Here is a 16172-nt window from a genome sequence, read left to right on the forward strand (position 1 = left end):
CACAAGTGTTTACCTGTTTAAACCAAAATAAATATGTTGCAGGGTGCCATCAGATAAATGCAATTCAAATTGACTCTTTTGTGGCCTAAAGTCTGAGAGAATTATTTCCAAAAACCTCTTGGAAAGGGCTAACTTGGTGTAATGGCAAGCACTTTTGATCACTTAATTCAGAGATCCGAGTTCTAATCTCGTTGGGACCTGATGATTTCTTTATCTGACCTACAAAGCACTTTAGTAACAATCTCTATTATTTCAAACATTGTCAAGTAAGAGTTTCCACTCATTATGAAATTATCTTAAAATGCAGAAAATGTCATTTCCAGCAAACACATTTTTCATCACCAGTAGTCGTGGCCGAGTGGTTAAGGCGATGGACTTGAAATCCATTGGGGTTTCCCCGCGCAGGTTCAAATCCTGCCGACTACGGTTTAGTTTGTCATCTTCACTGTAAGATGTGCATGGTTGATTAATTGTTATTACACCTTGTATCAATCTTAAATTTAATCCTGGAAAGAGAAAAATGGACAGAAGTGTTCCAGCAGCGTATGAGGGTTATTTAAATTATTTAGCAAGTGGTAGTTGAATGTCAATGGCAGAGTGATCCATTCAAGATTTCATGCGCTGGCAACAATTTTTTAGCTTGTCGTCATTACAGAGAAAATGTGAGATCGGGTAATAATGCACAAGTATTTGGAAGAGAAGCTTGAATCTTTAATCATTGACATACTGTCTGTTAATCCAATATTTCCATTATTTACTTATCTGCTAAACACTTTAAAGAAAATGACTCATGTTAAAATCATAGTCGAATGACAGCTCTCAGTGACTTTGCAGATCCTTCTAAATATGGAGCAATTAATGTTCAGCTAAGCACTTGGAGTTGTGGCTGTGTTAAACACTTATTTGTAGCCAAGTTGTTAAGGTGTTCTGATGTTTAATTATCAATAACACCTAATGACTTCTTTTTCTCACTAACCAAGCACTTTCTTCATAATCTATCTTATTACAAATATAGTCAAATGACTGTTCTCAGCGACTTTTAAATCCCTACAAAATACAGAAATAAAATCTCCACCTGAGCACTAGATTTCAAGAGGTTATTGTGGCCAGGAGGTTGATGAGAGGCAAGTTCAAATGTCAGTGACATCTCATGGTCTCTATTTTTCACCTACAAAGCACTTTTTTGTGTTCTCTTGTGCTGCAAACATAGTAAAATGACAGATTTCGGTTACTACGCTATCCCCCTAAAATACTGAAAAAATTCAATCTGTGAATCAGCACACTATTAAATTTATTCCTGTACATTTATTTTGGAAACTAGGCAAAGGTTCACCAAATTCACGGTTCTTTGGACAAACTTACAAAGCATGCACTTAATTCTGCATATAAATCAGATAAAAAATCTTGTTCCAAATTCTTTTTTTTTAACACAAGTGTTTACCTGTTTAAACCAAAATAAATATGTTGCAGGGTGCCATCAGATAAATGCAATTCAAATTGACTCTTTTGTGGCCTAAAGTCTGAGAGAATTATTTCCAAAAACCTCTTGGAAAGGGCTAACTTGGTGTAATGGCAAGCACTTTTGATCACTTAATTCAGAGATCCGAGTTCTAATCTCGTTGGGACCTGATGATTTCTTTATCTGACCTACAAAGCACTTTAGTAACAATCTCTATTATTTCAAACATTGTCAAGTAAGAGTTTCCACTCATTATGAAATTATCTTAAAATGCAGAAAATGTCATTTCCAGCAAACACATTTTTCATCACCAGTAGTCGTGGCCGAGTGGTTAAGGCGATGGACTTGAAATCCATTGGGGTTTCCCCGCGCAGGTTCAAATCCTGCCGACTACAGTTTAGTTTGTCATCTTCACTGAAAGATGCGCATGGTTGGTTAATTGTTATTACACCTTGTATCAATCTTAAATTTAATCCTGGAAAGAGAAATATGGACAGAAGTGTTCCAGCAGCGTATGAGGGTTATTTAAATTATTTAGCAAGTGGTAGTTGAATGTCAATGGCAGAGTGATCCATTCAAGATTTCATGCGCTGGCAACAATTTTTTAGCTTGTCGTCATTACAGAGAAAATGTGAGATCGGGTAATAATGCACAAGTATTTGGAAGAGAAGCTTGAATCTTTAATCATTGACATACTGTCTGTTAATATAATATTTCCATTATTTACTTATCTGCTAAACACTTTAAAGAAAATGACTCATGTTAAAATCATAGTCGAATGACAGCTCTCAGTGACTTTGCAGATCCTTCTAAATATGGAGCAATTAATGTTCAGCTAAGCACTTGGAGTTGTGGCTGTGTTAAACACTTATTTGTAGCCAAGTTGTTAAGGTGTTCTGATGTTTAATTATCAATAACACCTAATGACTTCTTTTTCTCACTAACCAAGCACTTTCTTCATAATCTATCTTATTACAAATATAGTCAAATGACTGTTCTCAGCGACTTTTAAATCCCTACAAAATACAGAAATAAAATCTCCACCTGAGCACTAGATTTCAAGAGGTTATTGTGGCCAGGAGGTTGATGAGAGGCAAGTTCAAATGTCAGTGACATCTCATGGTCTCTATTTTTCACCTACAAAGCACTTTTTTGTGTTCTCTTGTGCTGCAAACATAGTAAAATGACAGATTTCGGTTACTACGCTATCCCCCTAAAATACTGAAAAAATTCAATCTGTGAATCAGCACACTATTAAATTTATTCCTGTACATTTATTTTGGAAACTAGGCAAAGGTTCACCAAATTCACGGTTCTTTGGACAAACTTACAAAGCATGCACTTAATTCTGCATATAAATCAGATAAAAAATCTTGTTCCAAATTCTTTTTTTTTAACACAAGTGTTTACCTGTTTAAACCAAAATAAATATGTTGCAGGGTGCCATCAGATAAATGCAATTCAAATTGACTCTTTTGTGGCCTAAAGTCTGAGAGAATTATTTCCAAAAACCTCTTGGAAAGGGCTAACTTGGTGTAATGGCAAGCACTTTTGATCACTTAATTCAGAGATCCGAGTTCTAATCTCGTTGGGACCTGATGATTTCTTTATCTGACCTACAAAGCACTTTAGTAACAATCTCTATTATTTCAAACATTGTCAAGTAAGAGTTTCCACTCATTATGAAATTATCTTAAAATGCAGAAAATGTCATTTCCAGCAAACACATTTTTCATCACCAGTAGTCGTGGCCGAGTGGTTAAGGCGATGGACTTGAAATCCATTGGGGTTTCCCCGCGCAGGTTCAAATCCTGCCGACTACGGTTTAGTTTGTCATCTTCACTGTAAGATGTGCATGGTTGATTAATTGTTATTACACCTTGTATCAATCTTAAATTTAATCCTGGAAAGAGAAAAATGGACAGAAGTGTTCCAGCAGCGTATGAGGGTTATTTAAATTATTTAGCAAGTGGTAGTTGAATGTCAATGGCAGAGTGATCCATTCAAGATTTCATGCGCTGGCAACAATTTTTTAGCTTGTCGTCATTACAGAGAAAATGTGAGATCGGGTAATAATGCACAAGTATTTGGAAGAGAAGCTTGAATCTTTAATCATTGACATACTGTCTGTTAATCCAATATTTCCATTATTTACTTATCTGCTAAACACTTTAAAGAAAATGACTCATGTTAAAATCATAGTCGAATGACAGCTCTCAGTGACTTTGCAGATCCTTCTAAATATGGAGCAATTAATGTTCAGCTAAGCACTTGGAGTTGTGGCTGTGTTAAACACTTATTTGTAGCCAAGTTGTTAAGGTGTTCTGATGTTTAATTATCAATAACACCTAATGACTTCTTTTTCTCACTAACCAAGCACTTTCTTCATAATCTATCTTATTACAAATATAGTCAAATGACTGTTCTCAGCGACTTTTAAATCCCTACAAAATACAGAAATAAAATCTCCACCTGAGCACTAGATTTCAAGAGGTTATTGTGGCCAGGAGGTTGATGAGAGGCAAGTTCAAATGTCAGTGACATCTCATGGTCTCTATTTTTCACCTACAAAGCACTTTTTTGTGTTCTCTTGTGCTGCAAACATAGTAAAATGACAGATTTCGGTTACTACGCTATCCCCCTAAAATACTGAAAAAATTCAATCTGTGAATCAGCACACTATTAAATTTATTCCTGTACATTTATTTTGGAAACTAGGCAAAGGTTCACCAAATTCACGGTTCTTTGGACAAACTTACAAAGCATGCACTTAATTCTGCATATAAATCAGATAAAAAATCTTGTTCCAAATTCTTTTTTTTTAACACAAGTGTTTACCTGTTTAAACCAAAATAAATATGTTGCAGGGTGCCATCAGATAAATGCAATTCAAATTGACTCTTTTGTGGCCTAAAGTCTGAGAGAATTATTTCCAAAAACCTCTTGGAAAGGGCTAACTTGGTGTAATGGCAAGCACTTTTGATCACTTAATTCAGAGATCCGAGTTCTAATCTCGTTGGGACCTGATGATTTCTTTATCTGACCTACAAAGCACTTTAGTAACAATCTCTATTATTTCAAACATTGTCAAGTAAGAGTTTCCACTCATTATGAAATTATCTTAAAATGCAGAAAATGTCATTTCCAGCAAACACATTTTTCATCACCAGTAGTCGTGGCCGAGTGGTTAAGGCGATGGACTTGAAATCCATTGGGGTTTCCCCGCGCAGGTTCAAATCCTGCCGACTACAGTTTAGTTTGTCATCTTCACTGAAAGATGCGCATGGTTGGTTAATTGTTATTACACCTTGTATCAATCTTAAATTTAATCCTGGAAAGAGAAATATGGACAGAAGTGTTCCAGCAGCGTATGAGGGTTATTTAAATTATTTAGCAAGTGGTAGTTGAATGTCAATGGCAGAGTGATCCATTCAAGATTTCATGCGCTGGCAACAATTTTTTAGCTTGTCGTCATTACAGAGAAAATGTGAGATCGGGTAATAATGCACAAGTATTTGGAAGAGAAGCTTGAATCTTTAATCATTGACATACTGTCTGTTAATCCAATATTTCCATTATTTACTTATCTGCTAAACACTTTAAAGAAAATGACTCATGTTAAAATCATAGTCGAATGACAGCTCTCAGTGACTTTGCAGATCCTTCTAAATATGGAGCAATTAATGTTCAGCTAAGCACTTGGAGTTGTGGCTGTGTTAAACACTTATTTGTAGCCAAGTTGTTAAGGTGTTCTGATGTTTAATTATCAATAACACCTAATGACTTCTTTTTCTCACTAACCAAGCACTTTCTTCATAATCTATCTTATTACAAATATAGTCAAATGACTGTTCTCAGCGACTTTTAAATCCCTACAAAATACAGAAATAAAATCTCCACCTGAGCACTAGATTTCAAGAGGTTATTGTGGCCAGGAGGTTGATGAGAGGCAAGTTCAAATGTCAGTGACATCTCATGGTCTCTATTTTTCACCTACAAAGCACTTTTTTGTGTTCTCTTGTGCTGCAAACATAATAAAATGACAGATTTCGGTTACTACGCTATCCCCCTAAAATACTGAAAAAATTCAATCTGTGAATCAGCACACTATTAAATTTATTCCTGTACATTTATTTTGGAAACTAGGCAAAGGTTCACCAAATTCACGGTTCTTTGGACAAACTTACAAAGCATGCACTTAATTCTGCATATAAATCAGATAAAAAATCTTGTTCCAAATTCTTTTTTTTTAACACAAGTGTTTACCTGTTTAAACCAAAATAAATATGTTGCAGGGTGCCATCAGATAAATGCAATTCAAATTGACTCTTTTGTGGCCTAAAGTCTGAGAGAATTATTTCCAAAAACCTCTTGGAAAGGGCTAACTTGGTGTAATGGCAAGCACTTTTGATCACTTAATTCAGAGATCCGAGTTCTAATCTCGCTGGGACCTGATGATTTCTTTATCTGACCTACAAAGCACTTTAGTAACAATCTCTATTATTTCAAACATTGTCAAGTAAGAGTTTCCACTCATTATGAAATTATCTTAAAATGCAGAAAATGTCATTTCCAGCTCACACGATTTTCATCACAAGTAGTCGTGGCCGAGTGGTTAAGCCGATGGACTAGAAATCCATTGGGGTTTCCCCGCGCAGGTTCAAATCCTGCCGACTACGGTTTAGTTTGTCATCTTCACTGAAAGATGCGCATGGTTGGTTAATTGTTATTACACCTTGTATCAATCTTAAATTTAATCCTGGAAAGAGAAATATGGACAGAAGTGTTCCAGCAGCGTATGAGGGTTATTTAAATTATTTAGCAAGTGGTAGTTGAATGTCAATGGCAGAGTGATCCATTCAAGATTTCATGCGCTGGCAACAATTTTTTAGCTTGTCGTCATTACAGAGAAAATGTGAGATCGGGTAATAATGCACAAGTATTTGGAAGAGAAGCTTGAATCTTTAATCATTGACATACTGTCTGTTAATCCAATATTTCCATTATTTACTTATCTGCTAAACACTTTAAAGAAAATGACTCATGTTAAAATCATAGTCGAATGACAGCTCTCAGTGACTTTGCAGATCCTTCTAAATATGGAGCAATTAATGTTCAGCTAAGCACTTGGAGTTGTGGCTGTGTTAAACACTTATTTGTAGCCAAGTTGTTAAGGTGTTCTGATGTTTAATTATCAATAACACCTAATGACTTCTTTTTCTCACTAACCAAGCACTTTCTTCATAATCTATCTTATTACAAATATAGTCAAATGACTGTTCTCAGCGACTTTTAAATCCCTACAAAATACAGAAATAAAATCTCCACCTGAGCACTAGATTTCAAGAGGTTATTGTGGCCAGGAGGTTGATGAGAGGCAAGTTCAAATGTCAGTGACATCTCATGGTCTCTATTTTTCACCTACAAAGCACTTTTTTGTGTTCTCTTGTGCTGCAAACATAATAAAATGACAGATTTCGGTTACTACGCTATCCCCCTAAAATACTGAAAAAATTCAATCTGTGAATCAGCACACTATTAAATTTATTCCTGTACATTTATTTTGGAAACTAGGCAAAGGTTCACCAAATTCACGGTTCTTTGGACAAACTTACAAAGCATGCACTTAATTCTGCATATAAATCAGATAAAAAATCTTGTTCCAAATTCTTTTTTTTTAACACAAGTGTTTACCTGTTTAAACCAAAATAAATATGTTGCAGGGTGCCATCAGATAAATGCAATTCAAATTGACTCTTTTGTGGCCTAAAGTCTGAGAGAATTATTTCCAAAAACCTCTTGGAAAGGGCTAACTTGGTGTAATGGCAAGCACTTTTGATCACTTAATTCAGAGATCCGAGTTCTAATCTCGTTGGGACCTGATGATTTCTTTATCTGACCTACAAAGCACTTTAGTAACAATCTCTATTATTTCAAACATTGTCAAGTAAGAGTTTCCACTCATTATGAAATTATCTTAAAATGCAGAAAATGTCATTTCCAGCAAACACATTTTTCATCACCAGTAGTCGTGGCCGAGTGGTTAAGGCGATGGACTTGAAATCCATTGGGGTTTCCCCGCGCAGGTTCAAATCCTGCCGACTACGGTTTAGTTTGTCATCTTCACTGAAAGATGCGCATGGTTGGTTAATTGTTATTACACCTTGTATCAATCTTAAATTTAATCCTGGAAAGAGAAATATGGACAGAAGTGTTCCAGCAGCGTATGAGGGTTATTTAAATTATTTAGCAAGTGGTAGTTGAATGTCAATGGCAGAGTGATCCATTCAAGATTTCATGCGCTGGCAACAATTTTTTAGCTTGTCGTCATTACAGAGAAAATGTGAGATCGGGTAATAATGCACAAGTATTTGGAAGAGAAGCTTGAATCTTTAATCATTGACATACTGTCTGTTAATCCAATATTTCCATTATTTACTTATCTGCTAAACACTTTAAAGAAAATGACTCATGTTAAAATCATAGTCGAATGACAGCTCTCAGTGACTTTGCAGATCCTTCTAAATATGGAGCAATTAATGTTCAGCTAAGCACTTGGAGTTGTGGCTGTGTTAAACACTTATTTGTAGCCAAGTTGTTAAGGTGTTCTGATGTTTAATTATCAATAACACCTAATGACTTCTTTTTCTCACTAACCAAGCACTTTCTTCATAATCTATCTTATTACAAATATAGTCAAATGACTGTTCTCAGCGACTTTTAAATCCCTACAAAATACAGAAATAAAATCTCCACCTGAGCACTAGATTTCAAGAGGTTATTGTGGCCAGGAGGTTGATGAGAGGCAAGTTCAAATGTCAGTGACATCTCATGGTCTCTATTTTTCACCTACAAAGCACTTTTTTGTGTTCTCTTGTGCTGCAAACATAGTAAAATGACAGATTTCGGTTACTACGCTATCCCCCTAAAATACTGAAAAAATTCAATCTGTGAATCAGCACACTATTAAATTTATTCCTGTACATTTATTTTGGAAACTAGGCAAAGGTTCACCAAATTCACGGTTCTTTGGACAAACTTACAAAGCATGCACTTAATTCTGCATATAAATCAGATAAAAAATCTTGTTCCAAATTCTTTTTTTTTAACACAAGTGTTTACCTGTTTAAACCAAAATAAATATGTTGCAGGGTGCCATCAGATAAATGCAATTCAAATTGACTCTTTTGTGGCCTAAAGTCTGAGAGAATTATTTCCAAAAACCTCTTGGAAAGGGCTAACTTGGTGTAATGGCAAGCACTTTTGATCACTTAATTCAGAGATCCGAGTTCTAATCTCGTTGGGACCTGATGATTTCTTTATCTGACCTACAAAGCACTTTAGTAACAATCTCTATTATTTCAAACATTGTCAAGTAAGAGTTTCCACTCATTATGAAATTATCTTAAAATGCAGAAAATGTCATTTCCAGCAAACACATTTTTCATCACCAGTAGTCGTGGCCGAGTGGTTAAGGCGATGGACTTGAAATCCATTGGGGTTTCCCCGCGCAGGTTCAAATCCTGCCGACTACGGTTTAGTTTGTCATCTTCACTGAAAGATGCGCATGGTTGGTTAATTGTTATTACACCTTGTATCAATCTTAAATTTAATCCTGGAAAGAGAAATATGGACAGAAGTGTTCCAGCAGCGTATGAGGGTTATTTAAATTATTTAGCAAGTGGTAGTTGAATGTCAATGGCAGAGTGATCCATTCAAGATTTCATGCGCTGGCAACAATTTTTTAGCTTGTCGTCATTACAGAGAAAATGTGAGATCGGGTAATAATGCACAAGTATTTGGAAGAGAAGCTTGAATCTTTAATCATTGACATACTGTCTGTTAATCCAATATTTCCATTATTTACTTATCTGCTAAACACTTTAAAGAAAATGACTCATGTTAAAATCATAGTCGAATGACAGCTCTCAGTGACTTTGCAGATCCTTCTAAATATGGAGCAATTAATGTTCAGCTAAGCACTTGGAGTTGTGGCTGTGTTAAACACTTATTTGTAGCCAAGTTGTTAAGGTGTTCTGATGTTTAATTATCAATAACACCTAATGACTTCTTTTTCTCACTAACCAAGCACTTTCTTCATAATCTATCTTATTACAAATATAGTCAAATGACTGTTCTCAGCGACTTTTAAATCCCTACAAAATACAGAAATAAAATCTCCACCTGAGCACTAGATTTCAAGAGGTTATTGTGGCCAGGAGGTTGATGAGAGGCAAGTTCAAATGTCAGTGACATCTCATGGTCTCTATTTTTCACCTACAAAGCACTTTTTTGTGTTCTCTTGTGCTGCAAACATAATAAAATGACAGATTTCGGTTACTACGCTATCCCCCTAAAATACTGAAAAAATTCAATCTGTGAATCAGCACACTATTAAATTTATTCCTGTACATTTATTTTGGAAACTAGGCAAAGGTTCACCAAATTCACGGTTCTTTGGACAAACTTACAAAGCATGCACTTAATTCTGCATATAAATCAGATAAAAAATCTTGTTCCAAATTCTTTTTTTTTAACACAAGTGTTTACCTGTTTAAACCAAAATAAATATGTTGCAGGGTGCCATCAGATAAATGCAATTCAAATTGACTCTTTTGTGGCCTAAAGTCTGAGAGAATTATTTCCAAAAACCTCTTGGAAAGGGCTAACTTGGTGTAATGGCAAGCACTTTTGATCACTTAATTCAGAGATCCGAGTTCTAATCTCGTTGGGACCTGATGATTTCTTTATCTGACCTACAAAGCACTTTAGTAACAATCTCTATTATTTCAAACATTGTCAAGTAAGAGTTTCCACTCATTATGAAATTATCTTAAAATGCAGAAAATGTCATTTCCAGCAAACACATTTTTAATCACCAGTAGTCGTGGCCGAGTGGTTAAGGCGATGGACTTGAAATCCATTGGGGTTTCCCCGCGCCGGTTCAAATCCTGCCGACTACGGTTTAGTTTGTCATCTTCACTGTAAGATGCGCATGGTTGATTAATTGTTATTACACCTTGTATCAATCTTAAATTTAATCCTGGAAAGAGAAAAATGGACAGCAGCGTATGAGGGTTATTTAAATTATTTAGCAAGTGGTAGTTGAATGTCAATGGCAGAGTGATCCATTCAAGATTTCATGCGCTGGCAACAATTTTTTAGCTTGTCGTCATTACAGAGAAAATGTGAGATCGGGTAATAATGCACAAGTATTTGGAAGAGAAGCTTGAATCTTTAATCATTGACATACTGTCTGTTAATCCAATATTTCCATTATTTACTTATCTGCTAAACACTTTAAAGAAAATGACTCATGTTAAAATCATAGTCGAATGACAGCTCTCAGTGACTTTGCAGATCCTTCTAAATATGGAGCAATTAATGTTCAGCTAAGCACTTGGAGTTGTGGCTGTGTTAAACACTTATTTGTAGCCAAGTTGTTAAGGTGTTCTGATGTTTAATTATCAATAACACCTAATGACTTCTTTTTCTCACTAACCAAGCACTTTCTTCATAATCTATCTTATTACAAATATAGTCAAATGACTGTTCTCAGCGACTTTTAAATCCCTACAAAATACAGAAATAAAATCTCCACCTGAGCACTAGATTTCAAGAGGTTATTGTGGCCAGGAGGTTGATGAGAGGCAAGTTCAAATGTCAGTGACATCTCATGGTCTCTATTTTTCACCTACAAAGCACTTTTTTGTGTTCTCTTGTGCTGCAAACATAGTAAAATGACAGATTTCGGTTACTACGCTATCCCCCTAAAATACTGAAAAAATTCAATCTGTGAATCAGCACACTATTAAATTTATTCCTGTACATTTATTTTGGAAACTAGGCAAAGGTTCACCAAATTCACGGTTCTTTGGACAAACTTACAAAGCATGCACTTAATTCTGCATATAAATCAGATAAAAAATCTTGTTCCAAATTCTTTTTTTTAACACAAGTGTTTACCTGTTTAAACCAAAATAAATATGTTGCAGGGTGCCATCAGATAAATGCAATTCAAATTGACTCTTTTGTGGCCTAAAGTCTGAGAGAATTATTTCCAAAAACCTCTTGGAAAGGGCTAACTTGGTGTAATGGCAAGCACTTTTGATCACTTAATTCAGAGATCCGAGTTCTAATCTCGTTGGGACCTGATGATTTCTTTATCTGACCTACAAAGCACTTTAGTAACAATCTCTATTATTTCAAACATTGTCAAGTAAGAGTTTCCACTCATTATGAAATTATCTTAAAATGCAGAAAATGTCATTTCCAGCAAACACATTTTTCATCACCAGTAGTCGTGGCCGAGTGGTTAAGGCGATGGACTTGAAATCCATTGGGGTTTCCCCGCGCAGGTTCAAATCCTGCCGACTACGGTTTAGTTTGTCATCTTCACTGAAAGATGCGCATGGTTGGTTAATTGTTATTACACCTTGTATCAATCTTAAATTTAATCCTGGAAAGAGAAATATGGACAGAAGTGTTCCAGCAGCGTATGAGGGTTATTTAAATTATTTAGCAAGTGGTAGTTGAATGTCAATGGCAGAGTGATCCATTCAAGATTTCATGCGCTGGCAACAATTTTTTAGCTTGTCGTCATTACAGAGAAAATGTGAGATCGGGTAATAATGCACAAGTATTTGGAAGAGAAGCTTGAATCTTTAATCATTGACATACTGTCTGTTAATCCAATATTTCCATTATTTACTTATCTGCTAAACACTTTAAAGAAAATGACTCATGTTAAAATCATAGTCGAATGACAGCTCTCAGTGACTTTGCAGATCCTTCTAAATATGGAGCAATTAATGTTCAGCTAAGCACTTGGAGTTGTGGCTGTGTTAAACACTTATTTGTAGCCAAGTTGTTAAGGTGTTCTGATGTTTAATTATCAATAACACCTAATGACTTCTTTTTCTCACTAACCAAGCACTTTCTTCATAATCTATCTTATTACAAATATAGTCAAATGACTGTTCTCAGCGACTTTTAAATCCCTACAAAATACAGAAATAAAATCTCCACCTGAGCACTAGATTTCAAGAGGTTATTGTGGCCAGGAGGTTGATGAGAGGCAAGTTCAAATGTCAGTGACATCTCATGGTCTCTATTTTTCACCTACAAAGCACTTTTTTGTGTTCTCTTGTGCTGCAAACATAGTAAAATGACAGATTTCGGTTACTACGCTATCCCCCTAAAATACTGAAAAAATTCAATCTGTGAATCAGCACACTATTAAATTTATTCCTGTACATTTATTTTGGAAACTAGGCAAAGGTTCACCAAATTCACGGTTCTTTGGACAAACTTACAAAGCATGCACTTAATTCTGCATATAAATCAGATAAAAAATCTTGTTCCAAATTCTTTTTTTTTAACACAAGTGTTTACCTGTTTAAACCAAAATAAATATGTTGCAGGGTGCCATCAGATAAATGCAATTCAAATTGACTCTTTTGTGGCCTAAAGTCTGAGAGAATTATTTCCAAAAACCTCTTGGAAAGGGCTAACTTGGTGTAATGGCAAGCACTTTTGATCACTTAATTCAGAGATCCGAGTTCTAATCTCGTTGGGACCTGATGATTTCTTTATCTGACCTACAAAGCACTTTAGTAACAATCTCTATTATTTCAAACATTGTCAAGTAAGAGTTTCCACTCATTATGAAATTATCTTAAAATGCAGAAAATGTCATTTCCAGCAAACACATTTTTCATCACCAGTAGTCGTGGCCGAGTGGTTAAGGCGATGGACTTGAAATCCATTGGGGTTTCCCCGCGCAGGTTCAAATCCTGCCGACTACGGTTTAGTTTGTCATCTTCACTGAAAGATGCGCATGGTTGGTTAATTGTTATTACACCTTGTATCAATCTTAAATTTAATCCTGGAAAGAGAAATATGGACAGAAGTGTTCCAGCAGCGTATGAGGGTTATTTAAATTATTTAGCAAGTGGTAGTTGAATGTCAATGGCAGAGTGATCCATTCAAGATTTCATGCGCTGGCAACAATTTTTTAGCTTGTCGTCATTACAGAGAAAATGTGAGATCGGGTAATAATGCACAAGTATTTGGAAGAGAAGCTTGAATCTTTAATCATTGACATACTGTCTGTTAATCCAATATTTCCATTATTTACTTATCTGCTAAACACTTTAAAGAAAATGACTCATGTTAAAATCATAGTCGAATGACAGCTCTCAGTGACTTTGCAGATCCTTCTAAATATGGAGCAATTAATGTTCAGCTAAGCACTTGGAGTTGTGGCTGTGTTAAACACTTATTTGTAGCCAAGTTGTTAAGGTGTTCTGATGTTTAATTATCAATAACACCTAATGACTTCTTTTTCTCACTAACCAAGCACTTTCTTCATAATCTATCTTATTACAAATATAGTCAAATGACTGTTCTCAGCGACTTTTAAATCCCTACAAAATACAGAAATAAAATCTCCACCTGAGCACTAGATTTCAAGAGGTTATTGTGGCCAGGAGGTTGATGAGAGGCAAGTTCAAATGTCAGTGACATCTCATGGTCTCTATTTTTCACCTACAAAGCACTTTTTTGTGTTCTCTTGTGCTGCAAACATAATAAAATGACAGATTTCGGTTACTACGCTATCCCCCTAAAATACTGAAAAAATTCAATCTGTGAATCAGCACACTATTAAATTTATTCCTGTACATTTATTTTGGAAACTAGGCAAAGGTTCACCAAATTCACGGTTCTTTGGACAAACTTACAAAGCATGCACTTAATTCTGCATATAAATCAGATAAAAAATCTTGTTCCAAATTCTTTTTTTTTAACACAAGTGTTTACCTGTTTAAACCAAAATAAATATGTTGCAGGGTGCCATCAGATAAATGCAATTCAAATTGACTCTTTTGTGGCCTAAAGTCTGAGAGAATTATTTCCAAAAACCTCTTGGAAAGGGCTAACTTGGTGTAATGGCAAGCACTTTTGATCACTTAATTCAGAGATCCGAGTTCTAATCTCGTTGGGACCTGATGATTTCTTTATCTGACCTACAAAGCACTTTAGTAACAATCTCTATTATTTCAAACATTGTCAAGTAAGAGTTTCCACTCATTATGAAATTATCTTAAAATGCAGAAAATGTCATTTCCAGCAAACACATTTTTAATCACCAGTAGTCGTGGCCGAGTGGTTAAGGCGATGGACTTGAAATCCATTGGGGTTTCCCCGCGCCGGTTCAAATCCTGCCGACTACGGTTTAGTTTGTCATCTTCACTGTAAGATGCGCATGGTTGATTAATTGTTATTACACCTTGTATCAATCTTAAATTTAATCCTGGAAAGAGAAAAATGGACAGCAGCGTATGAGGGTTATTTAAATTATTTAGCAAGTGGTAGTTGAATGTCAATGGCAGAGTGATCCATTCAAGATTTCATGCGCTGGCAACAATTTTTTAGCTTGTCGTCATTACAGAGAAAATGTGAGATCGGGTAATAATGCACAAGTATTTGGAAGAGAAGCTTGAATCTTTAATCATTGACATACTGTCTGTTAATCCAATATTTCCATTATTTACTTATCTGCTAAACACTTTAAAGAAAATGACTCATGTTAAAATCATAGTCGAATGACAGCTCTCAGTGACTTTGCAGATCCTTCTAAATATGGAGCAATTAATGTTCAGCTAAGCACTTGGAGTTGTGGCTGTGTTAAACACTTATTTGTAGCCAAGTTGTTAAGGTGTTCTGATGTTTAATTATCAATAACACCTAATGACTTCTTTTTCTCACTAACCAAGCACTTTCTTCATAATCTATCTTATTACAAATATAGTCAAATGACTGTTCTCAGCGACTTTTAAATCCCTACAAAATACAGAAATAAAATCTCCACCTGAGCACTAGATTTCAAGAGGTTATTGTGGCCAGGAGGTTGATGAGAGGCAAGTTCAAATGTCAGTGACATCTCATGGTCTCTATTTTTCACCTACAAAGCACTTTTTTGTGTTCTCTTGTGCTGCAAACATAGTAAAATGACAGATTTCGGTTACTACGCTATCCCCCTAAAATACTGAAAAAATTCAATCTGTGAATCAGCACACTATTAAATTTATTCCTGTACATTTATTTTGGAAACTAGGCAAAGGTTCACCAAATTCACGGTTCTTTGGACAAACTTACAAAGCATGCACTTAATTCTGCATATAAATCAGATAAAAAATCTTGTTCCAAATTCTTTTTTTTAACACAAGTGTTTACCTGTTTAAACCAAAATAAATATGTTGCAGGGTGCCATCAGATAAATGCAATTCAAATTGACTCTTTTGTGGCCTAAAGTCTGAGAGAATTATTTCCAAAAACCTCTTGGAAAGGGCTAACTTGGTGTAATGGCAAGCACTTTTGATCACTTAATTCAGAGATCCGAGTTCTAATCTCGTTGGGACCTGATGATTTCTTTATCTGACCTACAAAGCACTTTAGTAACAATCTCTATTATTTCAAACATTGTCAAGTAAGAGTTTCCACTCATTATGAAATTATCTTAAAATGCAGAAAATGTCATTTCCAGCAAACACATTTTTCATCACCAGTAGTCGTGGCCGAGTGGTTAAGGCGATGGACTTGAAATCCATTGGGGTTTCCCCGCGCAGGTTCAAATCCTGCCGACTACGGTTTAGTTTGTCATCTTCACTGAAAGATGCGCATGGTTGGTTAATTGTTATTACACCTTGTA

At 35.4% G+C, this 16172-nt stretch overlaps 12 non-coding genes across 12 annotated transcripts; all 12 read left to right on the forward strand.

Moving 5' to 3' along the window:
* The first annotated feature begins 344 nt into the window (after positions 1-344).
* TRNAS-UGA (transfer RNA serine (anticodon UGA)) lies at positions 345-426 on the forward strand. Its single transcript has one exon. It is a non-coding gene; the product is annotated as a tRNA-Ser (tRNA).
* A 1346-nt stretch (positions 427-1772) lies between these two features.
* Positions 1773-1854, forward strand: TRNAS-UGA (transfer RNA serine (anticodon UGA)). The gene has a single exon. It is a non-coding gene; the product is annotated as a tRNA-Ser (tRNA).
* A 1346-nt stretch (positions 1855-3200) lies between these two features.
* Positions 3201-3282, forward strand: TRNAS-UGA (transfer RNA serine (anticodon UGA)). The gene has a single exon. It is a non-coding gene; the product is annotated as a tRNA-Ser (tRNA).
* Positions 3283-4628: 1346 nt separating this feature from the next.
* TRNAS-UGA (transfer RNA serine (anticodon UGA)) lies at positions 4629-4710 on the forward strand. Its single transcript has one exon. It is a non-coding gene; the product is annotated as a tRNA-Ser (tRNA).
* A 1346-nt stretch (positions 4711-6056) lies between these two features.
* On the forward strand, positions 6057-6138 carry TRNAS-AGA (transfer RNA serine (anticodon AGA)). Its single transcript has one exon. It is a non-coding gene; the product is annotated as a tRNA-Ser (tRNA).
* A 1346-nt stretch (positions 6139-7484) lies between these two features.
* TRNAS-UGA (transfer RNA serine (anticodon UGA)) lies at positions 7485-7566 on the forward strand. Its single transcript has one exon. It is a non-coding gene; the product is annotated as a tRNA-Ser (tRNA).
* A 1346-nt stretch (positions 7567-8912) lies between these two features.
* On the forward strand, positions 8913-8994 carry TRNAS-UGA (transfer RNA serine (anticodon UGA)). The gene has a single exon. It is a non-coding gene; the product is annotated as a tRNA-Ser (tRNA).
* A 1346-nt stretch (positions 8995-10340) lies between these two features.
* Positions 10341-10422, forward strand: TRNAS-UGA (transfer RNA serine (anticodon UGA)). Its single transcript has one exon. It is a non-coding gene; the product is annotated as a tRNA-Ser (tRNA).
* Positions 10423-11756: 1334 nt separating this feature from the next.
* Positions 11757-11838, forward strand: TRNAS-UGA (transfer RNA serine (anticodon UGA)). Its single transcript has one exon. It is a non-coding gene; the product is annotated as a tRNA-Ser (tRNA).
* A 1346-nt stretch (positions 11839-13184) lies between these two features.
* TRNAS-UGA (transfer RNA serine (anticodon UGA)) lies at positions 13185-13266 on the forward strand. Its single transcript has one exon. It is a non-coding gene; the product is annotated as a tRNA-Ser (tRNA).
* Positions 13267-14612: 1346 nt separating this feature from the next.
* TRNAS-UGA (transfer RNA serine (anticodon UGA)) lies at positions 14613-14694 on the forward strand. The gene has a single exon. It is a non-coding gene; the product is annotated as a tRNA-Ser (tRNA).
* Positions 14695-16028: 1334 nt separating this feature from the next.
* TRNAS-UGA (transfer RNA serine (anticodon UGA)) lies at positions 16029-16110 on the forward strand. The gene has a single exon. It is a non-coding gene; the product is annotated as a tRNA-Ser (tRNA).
* The last annotated feature ends 62 nt before the right edge of the window (positions 16111-16172 follow it).

The sequence above is a fragment of the Mixophyes fleayi genome, chromosome 10, assembly GCF_038048845.1.
Source record: "Mixophyes fleayi isolate aMixFle1 chromosome 10, aMixFle1.hap1, whole genome shotgun sequence".
Taxonomy (NCBI): Eukaryota; Metazoa; Chordata; class Amphibia; order Anura; family Limnodynastidae; genus Mixophyes; species Mixophyes fleayi.